We start from the raw sequence: 11,777 nt of genomic DNA on the forward strand, positions 1-11,777 counted from the left end.
TTTTAATTTCAAGAGATCTAGAAAAGTGTTAAAAGCATAAAAAATACAAACTGTTAACCAGGTTATTCATAATAAAATGAAGACTGAATAAAAAGAATAAAAGGAAGGTCAAATAAAAAATTCTTCTGCATAATATAAAAATCAATTGAAACTATACTGCATTTACAGAAAAAAGTCAACCCATTGATTCTATACTGAAGACAACAGAACATGTTTATATAAGGAAGAATTCACAAATACATACATATATTACATATATCTACTTATTCTATATATATCTACTGATTTTCTATATGTATCTACTGATTTTATTTATATATATATCAGTAGAATGAAAGATTACAGAAAAAGCATAAAATTTATATATGATAAATTTGCCATTTTAACTCAGTGGGGAAAAATTGTAAAGAGGTTGAGCACAATTAAGCTAATAGGAGACCCACAATGATTACAGAAAATGACAAGAATATTTAGAAAATTCACATATGAAAACTAAATATAATAAAGTCATACCTCCCCTTTCTCCCTTTAATTAGTCATCTACATTGAAGTTTTGACATGACAAATCTAATACGTTTTAAAAAAATTATTTTATATATATAGACCTGAAATGGCCATTAATTAGCAATTAGGAAAATAAGCATGTCAAAACCATCCTAACCACTTAGTATGACATAATTATGCTTTCAAAAACTACATTATTGCCTACTTGCCCAGGTTTGTTCTGCTTTTTTTTTTTTTTTAACCAGTCTTCTTTATTTTATTTCATTTTTTTTTTTAGATGAAGTCTCGCTCTTGTCCCCCAGGCTGGAGTGCAATGGAGCGATCTCGGCTCACGGCAACCTCCTCCTAGGTTCAAGCGATTCTCCTGCCTCAGCCTCCCGAGTAGCTGGGATTACAGGTGCCTGCCGCCGCGCCCAGCTAATTTTTGTATTTTTAGTAGAGACAGGGTTTCACCATGTTGGCCTGGCTGCTCTCAAACTCCCCACCTCAGGTGATTGACCCACCTGGGCCTCCCAAAGTGCTGGGATTAAAGGCTGTGCCCGGCCCAATCTTCTTTATTTTTAAAACTTTTACCACTGCCATGTAATCAATTAAAAAATATTTTTAAATTCCACAGTTCTCTCATAGCAATCTTTTAAGTTTCCTAAACACATCATGAGCTCTCCTTTCTTAATAACTTCATGCATGCTCTTCCTCTGTCTGAAAATACACTTGCCCACTCACTCCTCAACTGCTGCCACAAACTCACACAAACACACACCACCCTCTGCTCCCTAATACCAGACACCAGGTAAATGCTTACTCTCGTATCAAGACTTGGGTGTTAGATATTTGTCAACATTTTGGATCTGGAGAATCCAATCACCCTTCCATGCTACCTGGGGAATTCTTCTTGTAATACGAATGGGAAGTGGTGTTTCATCGTCCACTACAAAAGTCAAAAACGGCAGATCACATTTTCTCAGAACTCTGTGTTGGAATATGACAGAAGCTTGGCCAAGTATGTGTTCTAGTTTAAGATTTTGAATTTTTAGCAAATAATATCAAGATGAAAGTAGCAATAACGGTGCCCTGGGCAAAGACAGCAGCACCCTTACAGATTTTCCTGCCAAAAGACAGTTGTGGTACCTCCTACTTCTTGGTCCTCTAGAACAGCATTTTTTTTTCTGTCCATTTCAATCCTCATCTTACAGCCTTCCATCAATTCTATAAACCCTGATTATCCTGTCAATAAATCTCCTGTTTAACAAATTGAGTTTCTGTTATCTTCAACCAAAGTGACACATTCACCTTGGAAGACACTGCATTTTAGAAGCCTTCCAACACAATGACCATTCTCTCTTTCAGGATAACTTAGAAGTCATCCTTCAATGTTTCCCTAGCATTCTGAGTACTCTTACATAGCACTTATCAAAATTTTACCTAGAGAAATCTACTTAGTGAGTACTCATTAAAAAGTCAGGAAAGAGATGAAACTACTAGTAAGTTAAGCAATTTAAAATATGCATTATATTTTCTTCAATCATATTTCTCAAACCTTAAGCTTCAGTCCTTCAGTTGCTTAGAATCAAGGCTCTTAGCATCTTCACTGCCATGATTCAAATTAGTCCATAATACTGCAATTACCTTCCTAGATTAGAATTGATTTTCCAGGGAAAACAATCTGACATCAAAAGTGAATCATAGGAAAAAACTACAGCCATGAAAAAATATTTATCAGTTTGAACTGTTGCATTAGAATTAATATTGATTTTGTAATTTAACAACTTTCTAGATGACAATTTCTTACTATTTTTGATATTATGTGATATCATTTAGATTTGCCATGTAGTGTATAACTTAATTGTAAATAATTTCTATTCGATACCATATTAGTTGGTTTTCATGCTGCTAATACATACCCAAAATTGGGAACAAAATGAGGTTTAATTGGACTTATAGTTCCACATGGCTGGGGAGGCCTCAGAATCATGGTGGGAGGTGAAAAGCACTTCTTACATGGTGGGAGCAAGAGAAAAATGAGGAGGAAGCAAAAGCGGAAACCCCTGATAAAGATCTTGTGAGACTTACTCACCATCATGAGAATAGCACCAGAAAGACCGGCCTCCATGATTCAATTACCTCCCCCGGGTCCCTCCCACAACACATGGGAATTCTGGGAGATAAAATTTAAGTTGAGATTTGGGTGGAGACACAGCCAAACCAGATCATTCTGCCCCTGGCCCCTCCAAATCTCATTTCCTCACATCTAAAAACCAATCATGCCTTCCCAACAGTACCTCAAAATCTTAACTCATTTCAGCATTAACTGAAAAGTCCACAGTCCAAAGTCTCATCTAAGACAAGACAAGTCCCTTATGCCTATAAGCCTGTAAAATCAAAAGCAAGCTAGTTACTTCCTAGATACAAAGGGGGTTCAGGTATTGGGTAAATACAGCTATTCCAAATGGGAGAAATTGGCCAAAACAAAGGGGTTACAGGGCCATGAAGTCTGAAATCCAGTGGGGCAGTCAAATTTTAAAGCTACAGAATGATCTCCTTTGATTCCAGGTCTCACCTCCGGGTCATGGTCTTCGGCAGCTCCACCCCTGTGACTGTGCAGGTTACAGCCTCCCTCCTGGCTGCTTTCATGGGCTGGCATTGAATGTCTGCAGCTATTCCAGGTGCACAGTGCAAGCTGTTGGTGGACCTACCATTCTAGGGTCTGGAGGATGGTGGCCCTATTCTCATAGCTCCAATAGTCAGTACCCCAGTAGGGCTCTTGCCCTACCTTTCCCTTCCACATTGCCCTAGCAGGGGTTCTCCATGAGGGACTCACCCCTGCAGCAAACTTTAGCCTGGGCACCCGGGTGTTTCCATACATCTTCTGAAATCTAGGCAGTGGTTGCCAAACCTCAATTCTTGACTTCTGCACACCTGCAAGCTCAACACCACATGGAAGTGCTAAGACTTTGGGCTTCTACCCTCTGAAGCCACAGCCCAAGCTCTACATTGGCCCCTTTCAGCCATGGCTGGAACAGTGGGACAAGGACACCAAGTCCCTAGGCTGCACACAGCATAGGGACCCTGGAGCCAGTCCACAAAACCAGTTTTTCCTCCTAGGCCTGTAGGCCTGTGATGGGAGGAGATCCGTGAAAGTCTCCAACATGGCCTGCAGACATTTTCCCTATGGTCTTGGGGATTAACATTAAGCTCCTTGCTTCTTGTGCAAATTTCTGTGGCCAGCTTGAATTTCTCCTAAAAAAAAAAATGGGTTTTTCTTTTCTACTGCATCATCAGGCTGCAAATTTTGTGAACTTTTATGCTCTGTTTCCCTTTTAAAATTGAATGCTTTTGACAACACCCAAGTCACCTTTTGAATGCCTTGCTGCCTAGAAATTTCTTCCACTAGATACCCTAAATCATCTCTCTCAAGTTCAAAGTTCCACACATCTCTAGGGCAAAGGCAAAATGCCACTAGTCTCTCCTGAAACATAACAAGAGTCATCTTTGCCCCAGTTCCCAACAAGTTCCTCATCTTCATCTGAGACCACCTCAGCGTGGACCTTATTGTTCATATCACTATCAACATTTTGTCAAAGCCATTGACAAGTATCTAAGAAGTTCCAAACTTTCCCATGTTTTCCTGTCTTCTTCTGAGCCCTCCAAACTATTCCATCTTCTGCCTATTACCCAGTTCCAAAGTCGCTTCCACATTTTTGGGTATCTTTTCAGCAACATCCTACTCTGTTTGTACCAATTTACTATATTAGCTCATTTTCATGCTGCTGATAAAGACATACCCAAAACTGGGAACAAAAGTGGTTTAATTGGACTTACAGTTCCACATGGCTGGGGAGGCCTCAGAATCATGGCAGGAGGTAAAAGGCACTTCTTACATGACAGTGCCAAGAGAAAAATTAGGCAGAAGAAAAAGCAGAAACCCCTGATAAACCCATCAGATTTTGTGAGACTTATTCACTATCAAGAGAATAGCATGGGAACCACCAGCCCCCATGATACAATTACCTCCCCCTGGGTCCCTCCCACAACATGTGTGAATTCTGGGAGATACAATTCAAGTTGAGATTTGGATGGGGACACAACTAAACCATATCAGATACCCCTCTTCATTTTGCCAAATATTTAGAGTTTTCATTAGTATTTTTAAGTGCTATTGGGAATAAATGGAACAGTATCTGAAATTTTTATCTGTCAAAAAGAGAAAGGAAAGATAATCAAAGGTAAAATAATAATAGAGAAAACAGACAACATACAGAATGAGAGAAAATATTTGCAAACTGTGTACCTGACAAAAGTCTAATATCAGTATCTATAAGGAACTTAAACAAATATATATGAAAACAACAAACAATTTCATTGAATAATAGGCAAAGGACATGAACAGAAACTTTTCAAAGGAAGACATACATGTATATGAAAAAAACTCAACATCACTGATCATCAGAGAAATGCAAATCAAAACCACAATGAGATACCATCTCATGCCAGTCAGAATGGCTATTATTAACAAGTAAAAAATAATAATAATAACAACAGATGCTGGTGAGGTTTGCAGTGAAAAGGGAACAAACTCTTATACACTGTTGGGTGGAAGCATAAATTAGTTCAGCCATTGTTGACAGCAGTGTGGTGGTTCCTCAAAGAGCTAAAATCAGAACTACCATTTGACCCAGAAATCCCATTACTAGGTATATAACCAAAGGAATATAAATCATTCTACAATAAAGACACATGCACATGTATGTTCATTGCACCACTATTCACAATAGCAAAGGCATGGAATCAACCTAAATGCCCATCAATGACCATAAATATGGTACATGTACACCATGGAGTACTATGCAGCCATAAAAAAGAACAAGATCATGTCCTTTGCAGGAACATGGATGGAGCTGGAGGCCATTATCCTTAGCAAACTAACGCAGGAACAGAAAACTAAATACCGCGTGTTCTCTCTTAAAAGTGGAAGCTAAATGATGAGAACACAGAGACACAAAGAGGGGAACAACAGACATTAAGGCCTACTTGAGGGTGAAGGGTGGGAGGAGAGGATCAGAAAAAAAAAAAAACTTATTGGGTACTAGGCTTAGTACCTGGGTGATGAAATAACCTGTACAACAAACCCCTATGACATAAATTTAGCTACATAATAAACCTGCACATGTACCCTTGAACCTAAAATAAACTTTTTTAAAAAGTCAAATGATATTACAATGGTCATTCAACTTATAAAAATCTACTAGAGGTTAAAGAAGATAAAGCAAGATTTTAAGAAATTTATATTGCATTTACTCAAATTATTTATTGTACCAATGGGTTAATTTTCACAGCATTTTAAAACTTACTAAAAGATAAAATTTCTCTTACACAGTTATTTGACATGTTTGTGATGATAGTATTTAATCCTATAGTGGACATTTTAGAAATAAAATTCAATTAAAGTTCTGCAAAAGCATCATGTTGGTCACCTATCGCCAAAATCATCTTAGTGGTTTAAAATACAAGTATTTACTTTTCTCATTCACTCCTCTGCATGCAGGTTGGCTGGATTTTGCTGATGTTGGCTGGGTTCACCTGGGATTGTCCCCAGACTTCCAGCTGGGTTCAGGTCTGCTCCAAATATCTCCTTCAGGAGCCCAGAGTGAAGGGGCAGTGGTTATTCAGGAGGTGCTTCTCATGGTTATGGCAGAAGCACAAGAGGGCAAGCCAACTGAGCGAAGCCTCTGTTCGGGTCACACCTGCTAACACTTTTTGCCCAAGGATATCACTCTACCAACTCCCCAAACAAAGGGCAGGAAAGTCCACTCTACCCATCATGAGGCCATGACAAGGGTATGGACATACAGTATAATACTATGATAGAGGGACGAAAAATTGAGTCCAATAATTTGGGCATCACCATCTTCTGAACATAAATGGCATAGCCTATCAAGTAGAAAAAGAATAAACTCAGCAATTTAGAAAATTTATACTCAATTCACAATTTAAAATATTCTCAGTTGCTTCCATTTACTGTGTGTGTCCCATTAAATGTTTAGATGTTAAAGTGCTTTGCCTAACTTCCCTAGCAATGTAATCAGGATCAAATGCACCATAGTGGATTGTTATATCATATCATTTTACAAAAACAAAACAAAACAAAACAAAAACACCTCTATTGTTGGAAAGATATTTTTAAAATTGCTTATTTCAAGTTATTTTACACGTAAAATATTTAAAATATTACTAAATTTCACCTTTTAAAATACTTACCAGGCAAGGCGCAGTGGTTCACTCCTGTAATCCTAGCACCTTGGGAGGCTGAGGTGAGCAGATTGCTTGAGCCCAGGAGTTCAAGACCAGCCTTGGCACCACAGTGATGCCCTGTCTCTAAAAAAGATATAAATAAAATAGTGTATAGTTGCATCACAGTACCCAATACAGTGGTTTACACATAGTATATGCTTAATATATGTTGCTGAGTGAATTATTGAATAAAAAATATAGGTAATTTTTATTTTATCCTGTGAGCTGAATTTATTTAGCATCAGAATTTTCCATCACAATGTTAATATAAATGAATGACTTGCTTGCTCTGTACAGGCACTTTTGTTTCGTAGGACCATAGCATTCTGTGCCAACTCTTGAAAACTATTGAAACAATCTGCTAGTTTTCATTTGTATTTCAACTCAACAATAATAATGACTGGACTTTTGAAAATATGTATTAAGCTCTTTGGGAGGTTATATGTATTTCTATCATATTATTTTCAAGGAAAATTAATCCTTTATATCTATTTACTAAGGAAAAAAGTAAAAAAATTTATTCTGTCAATATTTGGGCTAAAAATGTCATTATTAGTTTTGGCACCTAATAATATCCTCTACCCATTAATTGTTATATAGTGATTTAATATTTTAGTCATTTTAATGATATAAATGCTATTGTTTGACAATCCTTCAAAAGATAGAGTCAAATCCTCTTCCCCTTTTAGTGTGGGGTTGGACTTGGTGACCCTCTTCCAAAAAATAGAACATGGCAGAAGTGATGAGGTGTAATTAGCTCATAAACGACATTGTGCTTCCTCCTTGCTGTCTGTCTCCGAGTTGTTACATCATAAGGACACTCAAGATGTTCTATGAACTTCATGTGGCAAGGAATTGAAACCTCATTAACGGCAATCAGCAAGAAATAAAGACATTCTTTCTACAGCTGTCTGAGTAAGAGACCTTAGAAGGGGATCCTCCAGCCCTAATCAAACCCAGTCAAGTCTAAAATGACTGCATCCCAAGTAGAAGTCTTAACTAGAACCTCATGGAAAACCTAAGACAGAACTATCCAGTGAAGCCACTCTGAAATTTTTAAATTACAGAAACTATGAGATATTAAATGTTGTTTTAAGCTGCTCAATTTGTTATGGGGGCAATTTATTGTGCCACAATAGAAACTAACACAAACATTCTGTTGTTTTCATAAAATGCATTGGCCACTTTATAAATGCATGTTTTAATTCCTGTGTTATGAGTTTCTCAAACTAGTTTGAAGCAATAAAGTCTGGACGATTTCAGCATAATTATTTCAGAAATATTTTGGAGAAATACAGGATGATAGAGCTTCATAGTGCTCTAGAGACTACTGATTAAATGATATGAACAGATTTAGTAATATAGAAAGATCTTTATTGCTGTCTGCCCATAACTAAACTTGCTCTATTATTTTTTTTTCTAAAATAATTTTTCTTCTTAGGAAAAAAAGCTAAGTTTTTTAGAGCAATCAAATAAAAAGTGAAACTATGCAAGTCCATGCTCAGATATAATACCATCATTTTAGCATATTCTTCTATTGTGTATCTGTTAATATTTTTAAAAGGAAGATCATACTGTACATGTTTTAAATTGAACATATTTTCATGTCATTTAATATTCATCTCTAATGTAATCTATAAACGTCTTCACTCTGAACTCTTCTCATCTCCATTACACTATCACTCTAGATGAAATTATTACTATCTTTTGCCTCAGCTGCTTGCCTTTAGTAGGTGGAAACCTTTACTCTTCCCCATACAGAAGCCAGGTGCATTCCTATAAAATATCAACATAGTCACATTACTCCTCTACTCTCAAAAAACCTAAATTTTGTTCACCACTGGCAAGGCTTTGCAAGATCTGGCACCTAGCCCCCTTTCAGCTCTCATTTCCTATCACTTTCACCCTTTCTCACTGGCTACCTAGTTTGCTATCAGGGCCTTTCTCCTGCTCAGCTCTGCCTGGCTCCCACATATTCACAGATGGGTCACTCTCTCACTTCATTCAGTTCTCTGCTCAAAGGTCACTTCTTCAAAGAGGACTTCCTTATTCTAAAAAAGGTTTCTTTATTGCTCACTTAAGCTTTTTTAATATAATTATGTCATTATTTGACATGGCACTATATTTGACAGGATGTATTTATCTGTTATTTGTCTCCCTAAACTAGAATGTCAGTTCTAACAATGCAAGCACTTTTTCTGGCTTATTTATCACTCTAGCCTCATTGCTTAAAATAGTATCTGACACGAGATAGGTGCTTAATAAATATATTAATAAATATATTTTGGTTAAACAACTCTATGGATATATACTTTTAATAATAAATTATTAATCAAAAATAATTATTTGATAGTTGCATTCCTGCTTATTTTTTCCTATTATGAGCAATCATGCCATAAACATATGTATGTTATCCATGCCAGAAACATGTAAAAAAAAAAACCCTATATTTGTTTTCTAAGATTTTGGAGTCAAAAAATATGGTTATTTTTACAGTTTTTGATACATAGTGCCAAACTGCTGTCCATCAGAAAGTTATGTTTTATATCACTTCAGAAATTAATGAAAGATACTTTCTTCTAACCTGGAAAGATTTTTCCCTTTTAAACATCTTAATATGTGAAAGACAATTGTTGTTAAGATTTACCTTTTTTTCGATTAGTAAAGGACATTTTTATATGATATTATCTATTTACATTTCCTTTTTTTTTTGCATGAATTGCCTCTACACGTCCTTTGCTCATATTTCTGATTTGCCTTTATTCATTGGTATGAACTCTTTGTACATTAAAGATAGTAATCCATTGTTTAAACCATGTTAAAATGTCATTTTTCTTAGTTTGTGATTTGCCTTTCAATTGTAATTACTATATATTTTAAAATTTACTACACAGAAATTTAAATTTTATACAGTCATATTGATTATAGTCTTTTACTGATTTCTTACATGGCTTTTGACTTTGCTGTACTCTTAGAAAACTTTCCAACTCACTGTTTAAAAGGCATCCACCTCGCCGGGCGCAGCGGCTCACACCTGTAATCCCAGCACTTTGGGAGGCCAAGGCGGGCAGACCATGAGGTCAGGAGATCGAGACCATCCTGGCTAACACGGTGAAACCCCGTCTCTACTAAAAAAAAAAAAAAAAAAAAAAAAAAAAAAAATTAGCCGGGCGTGGTGGCGGGCACCTGTAGTCCCAGCTACTCGGGAGGCTGAGGCAGGAGAATGGCGTGAACCCAGGATGTGTAACTTGCAGTGAACCGAGATCACACCACTGCACTCCAGCCTGGGCCACAGAGCAAGACTCTGTCTCAAAAAAAAAGGCATTCGCCTATATTATTTTCTTCCAGTATTTAATTTTTAAAAATTTAAGAAAAATACAGTATATTGCAGCTTTACTTTCAGGGTAAGCTGTGAGGTAGGGCTCTTATTGCCTTGCTTTCCCCCTCAACTGGCTACCCAGCTGCTCTCCGTTCAATAATTCATCCTTTCTCCACTCATATGGATGTGAAATTCTGAGATGCCACTGTTTTTATATTAAAAGTACAGACATAATTAGACCTTCTTACCTTTCTCCTTAAAAAAAATAGCTTAGGACCTGAAATAATACCATCCTTGAGCCAATCATTCCAAAGGAATAGATAAATATTTTTTATGTTTGATATTAACTATCCAGTAATTTGGTATTAGTACACCAGTAATACTCAACACCTTTGAGTATTGTCAAGAGACTCAACACCTTTGTCCATGCTGCATCGCAATCAAATTTAAGAATGTCAATTCGTTATTTAAAAATGTTAATTGTACAAACAATCCAATTACACTCTTCTTCGTTATTTAAAAATGTACAATTAACATTTTTAAATAACGAAGAAGAGTGTAATTGGAATGTTTGCAACAGAAAGGATAAATGTTTCAGGTGATGGACATCCCATTTACCCAAATGTTATTATTACACATTGCATGCTGTATCAAAATATCTCATGTAACCCATAAATATATACACCTATTACATACCCACAAAAAATAAAAGTAGTGATAAAACTGTAAACAAAAATGTCACTTCGCTCAAAACAAAGCTGATTATCACTTTCAATCAAGGTTCGCATCTGGAAGGTCGAGAACAGCACGTCAGAGTTCTCTTGGAAAAGCTCTAGGAATCCTGGGCGTCCATCGAGTTGAAGGAACATAGGATGAACCCATGGAAGGCTTCCTCAGATCTGAGGAGGGAGCCTGCCCCAAGAGCCCGTGGACCTAATGAAAACAGGTAGTAGGGGACCCTCTACAGAACTCTTCTCAGTTATTTAGAGGTCCCGATTTTGAAAGATACAACTGGGATTTCAATACCCTGAGTGATTTAGATACATCGGGAAAAATACGACAGAAAACTAGTTTCTTTACAGCCTTAGAAAAGTAAAACCCGTAATTCCTCACTCCACGAGGGCAGTATTCGAGTACGTGGGTTTCTTTCTCCCCCGACGTTCACCTGAACTTTTAAAATGCTTGCTCTGGTGGTCCATAGCACTTTCGCGCTCACTGGGCGGTACCATATCAAATAGATTTTATCCAAAACCGCAAGTGCAGGAGACAAAGCTAGGTAGAAGGTTACCAACCCTCCACAACTCCAACCTTTACTAGCTTCCTCGGAGCAGGTGAGGCACCAGCCCCGTGAGAATACACTGAGATCTGGGGCGTAGCTGTGACATGAGGTATTTCTGGCCGAGATCTCACCGGGTAAGCTCCACTCGCGGGTTATCGGCTCCCTCCAAGAAGCATCTTTGACCTCCTCCCATGTAGGCCCTATTCCTACACCAATTCTCTTTCTGGAATCTCTTTGGTACCGTGTTTCATTAATCCCACAACCATATTCCCACCTATTCCCTAATGACAACAAAGTTTTAAGTTATAGGTTACCGCCGTGTCTCCCTAGCAACCGTGCCCACTAATGGTTGCCGGAAGAGGCTATAATCACGTGCTCCCAAGACTT

At 37.4% G+C, this 11,777-nt stretch overlaps 1 protein-coding gene across 14 annotated transcripts in view; it reads right to left on the reverse strand.

Annotated features, from left to right (window-relative positions):
* TMEM232 (transmembrane protein 232) overlaps window positions 1-11,734 on the reverse strand; it is a 316,396-nt gene extending 304,662 nt beyond the window's left edge. For 7 of the 14 annotated variants that reach the window (XM_073994026.1, XM_073994022.1, XM_073994024.1 and 4 more), the window contains exons 1-2: window positions 10,808-11,734; window positions 6,760-6,876 (exon numbers count right to left, since the gene is read on the reverse strand). The gene's annotated coding sequence lies outside the window, so the exon portion shown is untranslated. The remainder of the gene's footprint in view (window positions 1-6,759; window positions 6,877-10,807) is intronic. The other 7 variants (XR_012414003.1, XM_073994028.1, XM_073994025.1 and 4 more) reach the window with 2 other exon arrangements.
* Between the last annotated feature and the right edge of the window lie 43 nt (window positions 11,735-11,777).

The sequence above is a fragment of the Macaca fascicularis genome, chromosome 6, assembly GCF_037993035.2.
Source record: "Macaca fascicularis isolate 582-1 chromosome 6, T2T-MFA8v1.1".
In the NCBI taxonomy this organism is placed as follows: domain Eukaryota; kingdom Metazoa; phylum Chordata; class Mammalia; order Primates; family Cercopithecidae; genus Macaca; species Macaca fascicularis.